We start from the raw sequence: 15,066 nt of genomic DNA, 5'->3' as shown, positions 1-15,066 counted from the left end.
ACTGATGATCTTGCCAGACAGCTATTACAAGGTCAGGCTGGTCAAACTCCTTTACCAGGTTCTGGGGGTAATTCCTCCCCAGTGGTTTCAAATAACCCCGTGCAAATTAATCTACCTGGAAATATGCCACTGGCCCCACCGGAACGTTTTGCCAGGGATCCCAAAAGGTTCGCCGTATTCATGAATCAATGCCGATTGCACTTCCTCTGCAGGCCTGGGGCCTTCCCTAACGACCAAACCAAGGTCGCTTTTGTACTATCATATCTCAGTGGCTGTGCTGCGGATTGGTCAGTTCCACTGGTTACTCAAGATGACCCAATTCTTCGGAACTTTCAAGCCTTCCAGACAAGCATGGAAAGACTTTTTGCGCGGCATTCTCTGGGACAGGCCCTGGACAACAAGCTTCTATCCCTATGACAGGGTAACCAGGACATCTAAGCCTATATCGCGACCTTCAATAGGTTAATTGTGGAGACTGGATGGCCGGAGGATAAAAGAATCACGTTATTCCATCGAGGTCTACGTGGAGAACTTAAGGATGTCCTGGCCCAGGTCGTAAATCCACCCCAAGACTGCTCTGAATATATAGACTTGGTGGTCCAATTAGATCACAGGCTTCAAAACAGAAAGGCAGATCGGTCCAAGTTTGAGACCCGGGTTTTGGTCAAAACCCATGTTAACCCCAAGGGTGCCGATGTTACTGAACCTATGCAAATTGGAGGGGTTAAAGGACCTTTAACTCAAAAAGAGCGTGAACGAAGACGGCAAATGCAATTATGCCTTTATTGTGGGGCTTCTGGACACTTTTTACGAGATTGCCCTATAAAACCGTCTAAGAAGGCGGTAGGAGTCGCTGATAAGAACCTGATGGAATCTGAGTCGGGAAACGACCACGCCCGACAAGCGTAGGGGTCCGCTTGCCGAGCTTAAAAACGAACTCTCTGACCTCGCATTTCATCATGCCAATGGTCCTCGTAAATCCGAAGCAGCCTGGACGGTTACATGCCATTAAGGCATACATCGATAGTGGGGCTATAGGAAACTATGTGGATCGTGAATTGGCTTCCAGGATCAACCTCCCTCTTTGCCCTAAAACCAGTAAGGATGTCATCACCACAGTGGATGGAACCGAAATCGCCTCTGGGGCGGTAACACACTCCACTACTGAAGTGACATTGTTGGGTCAAGACGGACATCGGGAGGCAATTGTGTTTGATGTAATCAAGGCTCCGCAATTTCAAGTAATTCTAGGAATCCCTTGGTTGGAAACACATAATCCTCGAATTGACTGGAGAGCAAAGAGGATAACCTTTCCAGATTGTGCACAAACCTGTTATTCAAGAAATCCAAGTATTGGCCTAGCTACAGTAACCCCTGTCATTTTGCAAATACCGCCAGAATACCAAGAATTTCAAGACGTCTTCCAAAAGGAACAGGCCAACACTCTTCCGCCTCACAGGTCGTACGATTGTCAGATCGATCTATTGCCCGGTGCACAACCCCCTTGCAGCAGGATCTATGCCCTTACCGAACCCAAGAATCTTCATTTACGACAATATCTAGATCAGTACCTAGCCAATGGTTTTATTCGCCCGTCTAAGTCTCCTGCATCCTCGGCTTTATTCTTCGTGCCTAAAAAAGAAGGCGACCTCAGAACTTGTATTGACTACCGTGCATTGAACCAGATAACTGTTAAAAACCGATACCCTTTGCCTCTGATACCTGAACTCCTTGACCAGGTGAAGGATGCCTGCATATACACCAAGTTAGATCTCCGGGGGGCCTACCATCTGGTGCGAATAAAGGAAGGCGATGAAAGGAAAACTGCCTTCCGCACCAAATATGGGCTATTCGAGTACCAGGTGATGCCTTTCGGATTGTGCAATCCACCGGCTGCCTTCCAATACTTCATGAACGATGTCTTTCGGGAACTCATCGACGTTTGTGTTGTCGTATATATCGATGACATTCTTGTGTACTCCTCTTCGGAATCTGATCATAGAAAACATGTCAGGGCAGTTCTCGAGAAATTGCGCCAACACAGACTATTTGCTAAACTTGAAAAATGTGTTTTCCATGCCACGGAAGTCGAGTTTCTTGGTTTCATCCTGACACCTAAAGGAGTCCGCATGGACTCACGAAAAGTGGATGCTATCCTCAAATGGCCATCGCCTAGCTCCGTGAAAGGTGTTCCAAGTATGCTTGGCTTTGCCAATTTTTATCGCAGGTTTATCCCGGAATTTTCTCGTGTTGTTCAACCCATCACTGCGCTCTTAAGGAAAAATAAATGTTTCGAATGGTCTGAAGAAGCCGAGCAGGCCTTTCAGGAACTAAAAGCTAAATTTACCTCCGCACCTGTATTGAAGCACCCGCGCCCAGATCTCCCTTATGTCGTCGAAACTGACGCATCCAGCCTAGCCATGGGAGCTGTCCTGTCTCAAAGAGATCCCTAAACTAACCAACTGCATCCCGTTGCATTTTGGTCCAGAAAATTCTCGGCACCCGAGGTTAACTACACAATCACTGACAAAGAACTGTTAGCCATTAAATCCGCCTTTAAAGCCTGGCGGCATTATCTACTTGGCGCTAGACATGCCATCACGGTGATCACCGACCACCGGAACTTACAGTATTTAAAGACCGCCAAGGCTCAGTCATCTCGACAGCTCCGTTGGGCTTTGTTTTTTGCGGAATTCGATTTTGTAATCACCTACCGTCCTGACTGTAAGAATGGCAAAGCGGACGCTCTATCCCGAATAGGAATGGGAGAAATTGATACTAACTCAGAACCTGTACCGATAATTCCCGAACAGAGAATCTTGGGCATGACTTCTTTACAAACGCTTGAAGACATTCTAGCTAGAGTTAAACAACTCCTGGACCCTACAGACTTACAGGATTGGGTACAAAAGGGATCTGACTTTACTATAAATAATGATTTACCTTATTTCCAAGGGCGCTTATTTCTGCCACACAAGGAATTACAAGAGCTCTTTATTTCTCGTTATCATGATACACGAATAGAGGGGCACCCCGGTATTGCCAAGACGGAAGAAAAGGTGAAACGACAATTCTGGTGGCCTTCTTGGCGAAAAGATGTTAAATCATTTGTGATGTCCTGTGGTGTTTGCGCCCAAAATAAAGGCCAAAAGAAAAGACCAGCCGGTCTCCTTCAACCTTTAGACATTCCGCCAGCACCTTGGCACACCCTGTCATTGGATTTTATTACAGACTTACCTCCTTGTTCAGGATATAACACTATTCTTGTTATTGTGGATTTGTTTTCCAAAATGGCCCACTTCATTCCATTGAAAGGTTTACCTTCAGCTTCAGTTCTAGCCAAAGAATTCCTTGAAAACATTGTTCGTTTACATGGATTCCCGTCTGTACTAATCTCAGACCGGGGAAGCCAATTAATTTCCCACTTTTGGCGTAGATGTTGTCAATTGGCACAAATCGATGTAATATTATCGACTAGTCACCACCCTCAGACGGATGGTCAAACAGAGAAGACGAATCAGACCCTTGAGCAATATTTACGGTGTATGTTGTAGCAATCTGAAAGTAACTGGAAAGACATTCTTTGGATAGCCGAATATGCATATAATAATTCGGTACACTCTGGAACTTAGCAAAGTCCTTTTTATAATTTATATGGGCATCACCCTCGAACCTCAGACCTCGACTCGCCTCAAGGCCTCCGAATGCCCGCAGTGGACCATCTGCATTCTACAATTACCCAAGCCTTCAAAGAAGCAACTACACATTTACAACAAGCCAAGAGAAAATACAAGAAGAATGCTGACCTGCATCGGAGTGAAGCACCTGTCACGCCCCTGCGGAGACCATGGTCACTGTGGCATAGATGGTCTCTTAGACGGATTACGGCCATCTTTACTCCCAAGATGGCCACCGCTACGGATGGTGTGGGTCTAGACTTACACCAAGGCCGCGCGGTGGAAGGACCGCCCCCCTGCTCCGGACCCGGTTCATCTGTTCCTGTGGACAACGCGCGGATGCGTTGCTACTCTTCCACAACAGCGCTTCCTGAGTTCGATACTAGGATCTATTGCATACTAGTGTGTTTGTCATTCCTTCTGTGTAATTCTACCCTTTCATTCACCTGTTTCAGACTTGACTCCTTCTCCCAACTCTTGCACGACATCGGAGACTCGAGTGCACTCTCTCAGCCACACTCGTTACGAGCTGAACCTCACTGATCGGTTCGCTAGTGAGAATTCCTCCCTGGCGTGCGGTACGTGAGAATTGATAGTCAGTCCCTAGTATATCCGGGGGTTAGAAGAAGAACCAGAATTGACACCTGATGTTATTTCACCTATTCAGAAGCAGGGATATGCAGGGTCCGATCCGCAGCATTGAGATCTGAGAATCATTCTATTCCTGGGACGTCCTCGAGGTTACTCCTATCCGCGTCTCATCGGAAGACCTACAATATAGCCCGATAAGTCGTATCCCCCTTCCAATCAGGTACTCCTCATCTTCTCTACCCATATTCTGCCTTCTACTTACCCTTCTTAAACGTACCACTTTCCTCTGTCTTTATCCAGACGGCTCCCCTCCAGCGGATAGTCCCGGTACCAAAAACCTCTCCAGACAGACGACATCTATCCAGTGGCCGTCGACACAGGGTTTTCTTCCCCAGAGGGTTTCCCTGGGGTCCTTCCCCTCCTTAATCCTTGTATTGAAGGCGGAGGAAGGGTCTCAGGGAGGCACTCATTATCTACCCCTGTCGGAACCATTTCTGAAGAAGGAAGCATAGGAGGGAGAACGACTGGTGTTACTCTAAGGTAACCTTTCAGTGTTTTCAAATTCCTCGTAATTTGTCTAATTATTACAGCACCTCAGTACCAGATTGGGGACCAAGTATGGCTGGCTACCAGGCACTTATCGCTCAAGGGACCTCGAACTTTTAATCCAAAATATCTGGGGCCTTACTCCATTACGGCCATAATCAATCCAGCGGCCGTTAAACTTGATTTACCAGCTAACATGCGAATTCACCCTGTTTTTCATGTGTCACTTTTGAAACCAGTGCAACCTGGAACCAGACTAATCAAGCCTCCAGAACCCATTCAAATAGATGGAGAACCTGAATTCGAGGTGAAGAACAGTTTAGATTCAACGATGTTAAGGTCAAAACTTTTCTATCTAATCGATTGGAAGGGATACAGGCCTCAGGAGAGGTTGTGGGAACCCAGTGACCATGTACATGCACCTCGATTAATTAAGAAATTCCACCGGATCTTCCCACACAAACCAAAACCCCCGGAGGGAACAATCTTGGGAGGGGCCTTGGGGGGGAGTGCTGTCATGATGCCTACTCCCGGGAAGCCAGTTCAGGGCCAGCATCCCCGAAAGCAGACATCATGTCCCCAGGGAGGGACCCAGCAACCCCTTATAGGGGCTCTTTGGACATTGTCCTGGCGCCTTTGGCGCCAGGCTCATAGAAGGCATCAGTCCTGGCACCATAGGCGCCAGGCTCATTATGGGAGTGCTTGGATGGATTTACCTGATGCAGACCATGCTGCCGGATCCAGACCTCCTTGAGGTCTGAAAGGGACTATTTTACCTATGGGACTATTTTACCACTCGGGCGTGGCTGAGGAAGAATACTTACCTGGAACTACTTTGGGGGCTATTTAAACCAGGCCCAGACAGCAGCTCACGCTTCGCGTTGTTCTGCATCTAGCAGCTGGACGCTCACTGTGTCTGCTCCTGCATCCTGGCTCCAGCCACGCCCGCCTGCAACCTGGAACACCTGAAAAGGAAGGAAAGGAGAGAAAGGTGAATAATTGAACTTTACCTACCTCCATCCGGAGTCCGGAACCATCACTCTGTCGATCCTGAGAAAAGACATTATTTTTAGAAGCACATCGCATCGCTCGCTGCAGCGCCGCGTTCCACTCACCATCACGAGGCGCCCTCGGGCTCTTCAGCCACCATTGGCACCATCCGTCGCCTTTCAGCGCCTAAGGAGAAAAAGAGACAAAACAAAGGTGAGCGAAGGAACAGATTGAGGAAGGCCTGATTTTTCCACCTTAAGACTTACCTGATTTTTGTTGGGACAATCTTTCCACACCTCGGGTCAGCGCCGCTTCTTTGGCACTGCCGTACCCCAGCCCCTAAGGGGAAAAAGAGACAAAACAAAGGTGAGCGAAGGAACAGATCGAGGAAGGCCTGATTCTTCCACCTTAAGACTTACCTGATTATTGTTGGGACAATCTTTCCTCACCTGGGGTCGGCGCCGCTTCTTTGGCACTTCCGTACCCCGGCCCCTAAGGGGAAAAAGACACACGCATTAGTGGGTGAAAGCAAGATCACTAAGGGAACCATCCATCAAAAAGACTCACCAGAGTTACCTTCGCCGAATCCATTCCTCTACGCGGATTCTTCATCCTACATCTGAAATAGAGAAAAGGACAACGGACAATTAAGGCTTGAACTTTTGCAACTGAATACTTACGGCCTCATATCGGAAAAATCAAGCAGAGTTGAATACTCACCAAACCCGAGATCCAGTGAAGTAACTGGAAATCAACGCGCCCCTGCATCGGAAGCAGGATGGAGAGCTCGTCCTTTCAGACTCTAAGGTGAGACTCGACGGGGAATCGGGGAGTGTGAGAGGGGGAAGGGGGGGAATCCGACACATTATCCAGCAGACAGTTAATCCCCTTTTCCATCTACAGAAGGATTCTTCTACGGGCCAGACAGGCGAGGTTCGGGGGTCCTGGTACAGTCCGTCTTCCGAGTCCTGCGCATCACCTTAGAAGAGGTCATAGCAGTCCAGAACAGATCGGCGCCTCCGTGGGAATCAGGTGAGCGTTACACACTTACCTGCTGCCTACAGCAGGCACCTCTGGCACTTCCCCATGGGGAAACCTCTAGTAATTATTCCAATTTTACCCCACCTTCTCTTTTGCTGCACTTGCATGCTCCGAATGTCACAAGACCTGGTAGGACTGCTTTTCATCTTAATTTATTATCAGGACTTGGGTCCTTCCTTTCCTCTATCTCACTCTGTACCTATGGTGTTCCCCAGGGGGTCTAAACTCTCTCCCTGGCAGTTCAACCAATACCTGGTACCTTTCGCCCACCACATTGCCGCTCTCTGCTCCAACTTTCAGTGCTATGCAGATGACACACACCTCGTTTTCAGGCTCCCCTCTGCCACCTCTTTCTCATCTGTGACTGTGTCTGCAATCCGGGAGTGGTGTGCCACCAATGATTGCTGCCTTAATGCCAGTAAGATGGTGATTCTCCTCATCAGCACATCTGCACCCTCCTTTCCTATCACTCTCTGGCCGGCCTCCCTTGGCCCTCTTCCTGCTCCCACCTTTGAGGCTAAGAACCTCGGGGTCCTCTTCGACTCCACACTCTCCTGTGCTCCTCACGCCTCTGATGTCTCTAAGAAGTCAAACTACCAACTGCACCTCCTCAGAGGTATTCTTACTTTCCTCTCCTTCCCCTAGAAGCTCACTATCTCTAGAGCTGTGGTTCTCTCTAGGCTGGACTACTGCAACAGCCTCTTTCTAAATCTGCATGCTTCTACTCTCCGACCCTCTGCAACTCATCCAGAACAGGACTGCAAGGCTTGTCCTTGGCCTCAAGACCAGGGAACATATCTCCCCAGCACTGAAATCTCTGCATTGGCTCCCAGTGGCTGTGAGGATTAAGTTCAAGATCCTCTGCATTGTCCAGAAGGCCTTCTGTACCTGGGTGCTCAATGTCTCCATCGCTCTCTTCTTAAATACCTTGCTGCTCGAGCTCTTCGCTCCTCCACCAGCAACTTCCTCAGGGTCAGTCACTTATCCAAGCAATGAGTTGGTGGTAGATCTCTTTCTTCAGTTGGGGCCTCCCTCTGCAACAGCCTCCCTGCCTCTCTGAAATTGAGTAGAACCATCTCTGGTTCCGGAAGCACCTCAAGACCTTCCTCTTTTCTTCTGCCTTCTCTCTTCGTCTCCCCTGCTGATTTCCTGTTGTTGCTGCACTGGTCACCTGGCTACCCTCTGATTTCAGACCCATGTCCCTGCCCGCCCAGTTGCACACCTGCACTGCCTTCCGGGAACCCTTGCACTTTGGGTCTGTATCTTAACCCTAGTGTAACTCTAGTGTACCTGCACTTTTGGACACCTGCTGTCTGCACTTACACTTGCACCTGCCACCTGCTGGCCACACTTCTTGTTATTGTTTTGATCCCATGTACAGCACTACCCCCTCCTCTTTCCCCTGGCACCTTTCCCCTCCCCCTCCACTACACTTGCGCAATCTCAATGTCGCCTGGCCTAGTAAGATTGTTGTCTCTGTCCTCCCTCTGTTCCCCCTCCCTTGCTGCATCATGCCTTGAAACACTTGTGTATAGGCAAATTAAAAATGCCATATCATATTATGTCCTATCATTACTATTGTTTATTTTTCCCTTGCCCCCTTCCCTTTTGCTTTGTGGTGCTTTGAAACACTGTCTTACTGTACAAGTGCCGTATAAATGTTACATAAATAAATAAATAAAAACCATATCGCCACCATTGACCAGATCATCCTCCTATGACAGTACAGCCAATATGTCTAGCGGCAGATGTAGTTGAACATCCCTGCTACCCAATGGCTGCGTTCAGAATGACCTGCTTCTGGGCAAATGAACAAACAAATTTGCCATATGACAATCCTACACAGGTCATTCTTAGTGAAAGACACCTCATGAGAAACACTTCAATCACCCTTGATTTCATCCGCTCCAACCCATGTGTAATTTGTGTATAACACATGTGTACAGAGGTTTAACAGGCACACTTACACCAAAAACAGAAACAGAAACACACATATTCAAGGGACAGTCTGAATAGAATCCCTCTGCTCACCCCACACAATCAGAAGCAAATGTCAACTCACTGGCAGCATGCACAGCCACTCCTTCATCCACCTCCAAGAATTCCTAAGGCCAAACAAGAATCATTGTGTGCATTATACTTTGAACCTTCCATCTACTGGCTCCCAGCTGCCAGTAACCCATTGTCCCTCTTCCTTGTCTCTGTACATACCTAAATAGGTGGGTCCACCTCTGCCACAGGTAGTATAGCATGTACAATAGAATATGCATCTTAAGATGATGTGCAATGCTTCTTACAAAATGTGAAGATGGCCACCCCTCCTACACCAAAGGATGGATGACAGGTGTGTGTGTCCTCACACGTGTCCAGTGTCCACACATGTCTAAGACAACACAGGTATGTATCGTAGGAGGTGCCTGGCATAACGTTTCTCAGGCTAGATTCCACCCGCACTGTCAGATGCTGTGCAAGACATACCCGTTGGCTCTGTCACATTGCTCACCTTCAATGCCTACAAGTAAGTCACCATGGATGGTCCCACAAGCAGATGCATGTGACAGGTAATACTTAATTCGGTAGACACCTGGCAGGCATGTTCCAATATACTTGGGTTCTTGCAGTAAATTGTGTGTATCACCCAGATGTGCCGTACTTATCCTAACATGCCAGGTGACATGTCATTTGAACCATCACAACAGGTCCTGATTCCTACACACTCAGATGTACGTGAATGGGAAGAGGAAGCTGGCAGAGTAGGAAAAGTGCCAATAACTGATAGTGAAATCTTATCTCCAAGAGTAGTAGCATCACCCTTCCAAGTGCAGTTTCGTAGGCTGCTCTGTAACCTCGGTGTGTGCCACAACCATATGTATTCCCTTATTTCTAACAGCCTGCTACCCCTAAGATGTGTCCCACATGCAGCTGCATAAAGTATCAATGTACTCAGAAAACGAGGCCACATTAATTGTATAACCATATACCTGCACTATGACCCATTGCAGGTTTACCACATCTTCAATGCCTGCAGCATCTTCCACAAGGCTATCAGCCTGTAGTCAGTAGGATTTGTCAACCCCAAAGTCAGCATCTCTGCAGACCCATACCACAACTAAAGTGTGGACAAGTGTAGAGTACTTCTCTGGTGATACATTAATGTGATATCCAGCAGACAGGCCTACTTAACATATGTGAGATAATACTTATACTACCTCCGCACAACACCAGACTCTACAATCACTGTCACAGTTGCTGAAAGAGCAATTGGCCATCTTCTGCAATGTAGACATGCAATGATACCTGTCTCTACACAGCTTCTGCCCACCACCACCATGAGACAGTGTAAGCTGAATCCCCCGGTTGCCTTCCCTTGTTTGTATAACACCACTCAATGGTCATATACTGCCCCCCTCACAAATGTCTTTGTTACCATCAACATGTCCCTTCCCATATCATGTAGATGTCCTTCAAATCATGCAGAAAGCAATGCAGCCACTAACAAAAGACACAAATGTGTCTACATGATGGATGGTTACACTGCCCTCACTATCAAATGTTCATGTCCACATGAAGGGGAACACAGCAACAGTACACAGGACAAATAAGAAAGACATGTAGGACTCTGTCATCACACCTCACAAGCAATGCAGAGCATACTTAATATATCTTCCACATGCATCAACTGGATCATCATTTTACGTGGATTGAGTCAGGTGTGTTGCATGGTCATGCATCATGGAAGGCTACTAGACATGACATATATCAGGAGATGGAATGCAAGCATGACATGACAGGAGTGTAAATGTAATGCCGCACAAAAAAGAAGCAACTGCACCACCCCTCAGCAAAAATATGTGCACAGGAACATACTGAGGAGGCTGACTCCAAGTAGCATGTTGTGGAGGTGTAACCAATCACGCAAAGCAAATTCATAGCTGATCAAGGAGACATGTACACACTCAATGATGTAGAACAACTCACATAATGGAATTGTGGATATCATTATGTAACCCATCTAGATAGTGATGCTATTAACCAACCCTACTAATAAAAAACCTCACCCCTCTGCGTACACCTCTCAAACTCTGAACGAAACACAACCACACTTCTAAAGCACAACAAACTGCAAGCACTTCACTACACTGCAACAGCTATAAACAAACCACACATAGCCTTGCACTAACAGCACATGAAGGCTACCAACTTAAAAACACACCTAAGCTCAGTGAACGGTGTAAACCTAACTGAAGCTGCCAGCAGCACATCACAGCCCTCTTGCTCTTTCTCCCACTCAGTCCTACTACTCTCTTGATTTTCAGATGCGCTGGAGCACCAGGGGACCACTGCAGTTGTGGCAGTTCATGGTATAAGTGCCCTTTAACATAACATAACATAACATTTTGAATGACACATGCTCAACCCTACGTGTAACACACAATGCCACTATTGTGATGCATATTTCACCAGCCATGTTAATGCATTACATTGCACAACCTTACCTGGTGGTACTGCTGCTGTGCTATGAATCCTTCCCCACCTCCACCTAAAACTGGGTCTCCACATTGGTGCTAGGAGGGTCAGTGTCCAACAGAGGAAATGGGAGTTAGGTGGAAATACAGTGCTCGGGTGTCTTCTCAGGGAGTGGGGCTGCTGGATGAGTCAAGAAATCTGAAATTGCATTGGCAAAAAGATTCTGTATGACATACTGCACATATCATACACAACATTGTTCACTGGAATGTGCAACTGTATGTGTGAGGTTATAGCAATCCGCAGGACCAGGTCAGTTGACTTCACTGAGCATGTTCGCATGTCCATTCCCCAGGCACAATAATGTGCCCAGTAGCATGAGCAGTTGAGTCACTGCCCTCTAAAGCGCCATGGCCGCAGCATGAGGGAAAAAGAAATACAGTCCAACTTGGACAGGGGAAAACAAGAAAAGATAAATAATCCATACTCCCTCTATGGACTCCTGGACACCAGGATATATGAAGAATGGCTTGAGGTGGAATCATGCTCTCTTCCTCTTCCTCTCAATCACATAGTCCCACAAGGGTCTGTTCTTGGTCCTTTTCTTTTCTCTCTCCTTATAGACCTCCTTTCTTGCTCCTGTTATCTCTTCCTTTGGAGTGTCACATCACTTTTATGCGGATGACACTCAGCTCTTTCTTTCTTTTTCATCCTTCACATGATATCCATTCCACTCTTTCTTCCTGTCTTACTGCTATTAAGTCATGGATGACTTCTCATTTTCTCACCTTAAATTCTGGAAAATCTGAAGTTCTTTTCTTTCCTGCTAATACTCTCCCACCTCTGTCTCCTCCTTCCTCTATTCTCTTTCCCTCCTCAACTCTGGTAATTTCTCCTATTGCCCGCAATCTCTGTCTTTACCTTGACTCTAATTTTTCTTTCAGCCATCATATCTCACTCAGCTCTCACGCCTGTCGTTTTCACCTCTTCAATATTCACAAAATTCGCCCTTTTTTTACTTTTCATGTCATTAAGCTCTTGGTTTCTTCTCTAGTTTTTTCTTGACTTTTCTACTGCTCTGTCCTACAATTCGGTCTTCCTTGCTCTCGCCTAGCCCCCTCTTAGATCAATCTATCATTCCTCCATTCACTCACTTTGTTTACTTTCCCACTGTGACTCAATCTCCTCTTCTCTCGGCTCTCTTGGATGGCTCTCCTTTCATTCTCAGCTTAAATTCAACTTCCTCTGTGTAGTATTCAAATCTCTTAATGGCCTTGCTCCTGATTACCTTGCTTCTCTTATCTCATTCTATTCTCCTCCTCGGCCTCTCCGCTCTGCTGGACACTTCTTACTTACTGTTCCCTGTGCCCCTTGTGCACAATCTCGCTTTCAATCTTTCCAACTGCTTGCCCCTCTTCACTAGAATCTCTTTCCTCTATCTCTTCGCTCTATAACCTCCTATTCTCTGTTTCGCTCCTCCTTAAAATGTTACTTTCTTCAGTCACCTGTCTGATTGTCACTGTCTGATCTTGAACACAATTGCTTATGCTGATTTTATTGTACTGCTGATTGTTCTTTGTGAAGCGCTTTGGTAAAAAGTGCTATGTAAAACTTAATAAAATACAAATACAAATGCTATTGGTGTTTGGGGACATGCCAATGGCATCACTTGTGTGGTTCATTTGGAACCCCCATGCCGTTGTGGATCCAGGGATGGTGCACTCTGACCATGCATGGCCAAAGCTGAGTCCTTATTGGCTAGGGCCACTTGTATAAGGGATTCATGCATGAGTGCCCCAGTTGCAACAAGGTCCTGATAATGGCTATCATACGTGGCCAAAGACTCAGCATGCATGCTGACCCTTGAGGACTCCATCCGCATGTTGAGAGTTTGCTCCATTGGGATACCCTTGAGGCCAACATCTCCTCATGGACAATTGTCTCAAGGAATCTGTGTCCAACATCTCCTTATGTAGATTTTGCCTGAAGGAGGCCATCTTGTGCCGCTGGGCGTCCCTTGTGGCCAAAAACTCATTATGAAGGGATATCCTCAAGGTAGAGTCATCCTCGCCAGTTGTCTGTCTCTGGTGTGGCATGCCCCCCCCCCCCTCCTGCCACATTAGGCATAGTTCATCAGTGTGTGCGGAATTGGAGGAAATGACATTTTCAGCCAGTCGATGGATGTCCCTGGCCATCTCTTGCAAGACCTCGCCCTGATGTACTGTTGCACGCAACAACTCCTCCTCCCACTCCAAGTGTCCATCAGGCACATGTCCACCACCTGTGCATGGTCAACCAAGCAGGGATGCCCAAGCCCCTGCCCGTCCCAGTGTGTGCACTGTCATTGACTGGCAGTCTACAACCTTCCCACTGGTATCAGTCTCTGCTGCTGCCTCCATTATTGTAGAAGGCCATGTTGCAGGCACAGAAACCACCATATATGCAGGACTCTCCACTTCCACTCCCACTCCACTGCCAGGCCCAGGGTCTGTAAAGCGTACAGGTGTAGGAATGAGCTCAGGCAGCTCTGGGTGATAAAGGACACTGGTGTGCATTCAATGTGAGATGCTGACAGCAAGGCCTCGGACAGGAACACAACCCAGATTGAGATTTTAAGCCCATGTGTAGTACATTCATGCACACCTCCTCCATGGGTTGTTGAATTAGGGAATGGTGATTGCATCATATTCACTCATCAGATGAAACTAACAGATGTGCTTGGATGTCTGGTCATGGACATTTTGTCAATTTGACAATCTGGTTCAACATTGGGACCAGTCAAGCCACTGAGTGAGGGGTCATACCTGGTATGTCATCATAACAGTTTTTCATGTTTGGACCTACAGAATTGCTGCTTGATCCTCAGCAATGGGTGCATGTGCATGTTGCATGCTTTTATGTTGGACTGGCAGGGGTGCATGTTACACGATGTGGTTGGATGGTGATGCGACTATGAAGCGACGATACATGTGGCCAGGTGTCCTTTCCATGGCCATGCCTGCAGGATACACTTGGGTCACTGCTTTACTGCTATTGGAATGCAAAATGAGGTGTTGTCATGTGTATGTGGCTAAGTGAATGTGCTATGTTCGCATGTGTATGTCTCATCATTGTGATTTGTCATTTTCCTTTCACTTGTGAGACAGAATTGTGTGTGCGAGACACTTGTTTGTTGACTTATGATGACTTCATGCTACTGATACAATTGAGGGGAGCACCATGCATTGGCTCTTATGATTGATTTTTATATTGTACCTTCCATTTCCACAGTTGCTGTGACTGAAGAAGAGAGTACAACCTGTGCTGTGGAGCTTCTGATGGGTGGCTTGAGGCAGCAAGCGTCTCCCCGTGATGCTGTTCATGTGACTCATAAGCTGCTTGCACATCATCACAGGCAGATGGGCTGTTTCTGATCACAACTGGCAAAATCACTGCTTGCTGGTGGCCTCCCTGGACAGGCCAGTGCAATGACCTCCTCTACCTCTTCCTCATCTGTGTCCCACTCAGCTCCACTGAGGCCTCCTTGTCAGCCAAAACTTTGGTTCTTGTGAGCCCCTATCCCAAATTTGGAGAGCCTGGTTATGCCTGTGTACTTGGTGGAAGAAGAAGTCCGTAAAGAGATAGATGAGGTGGTCACAGAGCCTGGCCAGGAGCAAACAGGGTAACAGGAAGCCCAGGCAAGTGTTGGCAGTGAAGGTGTATTACTCTGCCAACACGCAGACTGTCATCAAATTGGAGGGAGTGCCTGCAAGGG

Source organism: Ambystoma mexicanum, chromosome 10 (genome assembly GCF_040938575.1).
Source record: "Ambystoma mexicanum isolate Mex_15411 chromosome 10, UKY_AmexF1_1, whole genome shotgun sequence".
NCBI lineage: Eukaryota > Metazoa > Chordata > Amphibia > Caudata > Ambystomatidae > Ambystoma > Ambystoma mexicanum.
Note: the sequence above shows the minus strand (reverse complement) of the source record.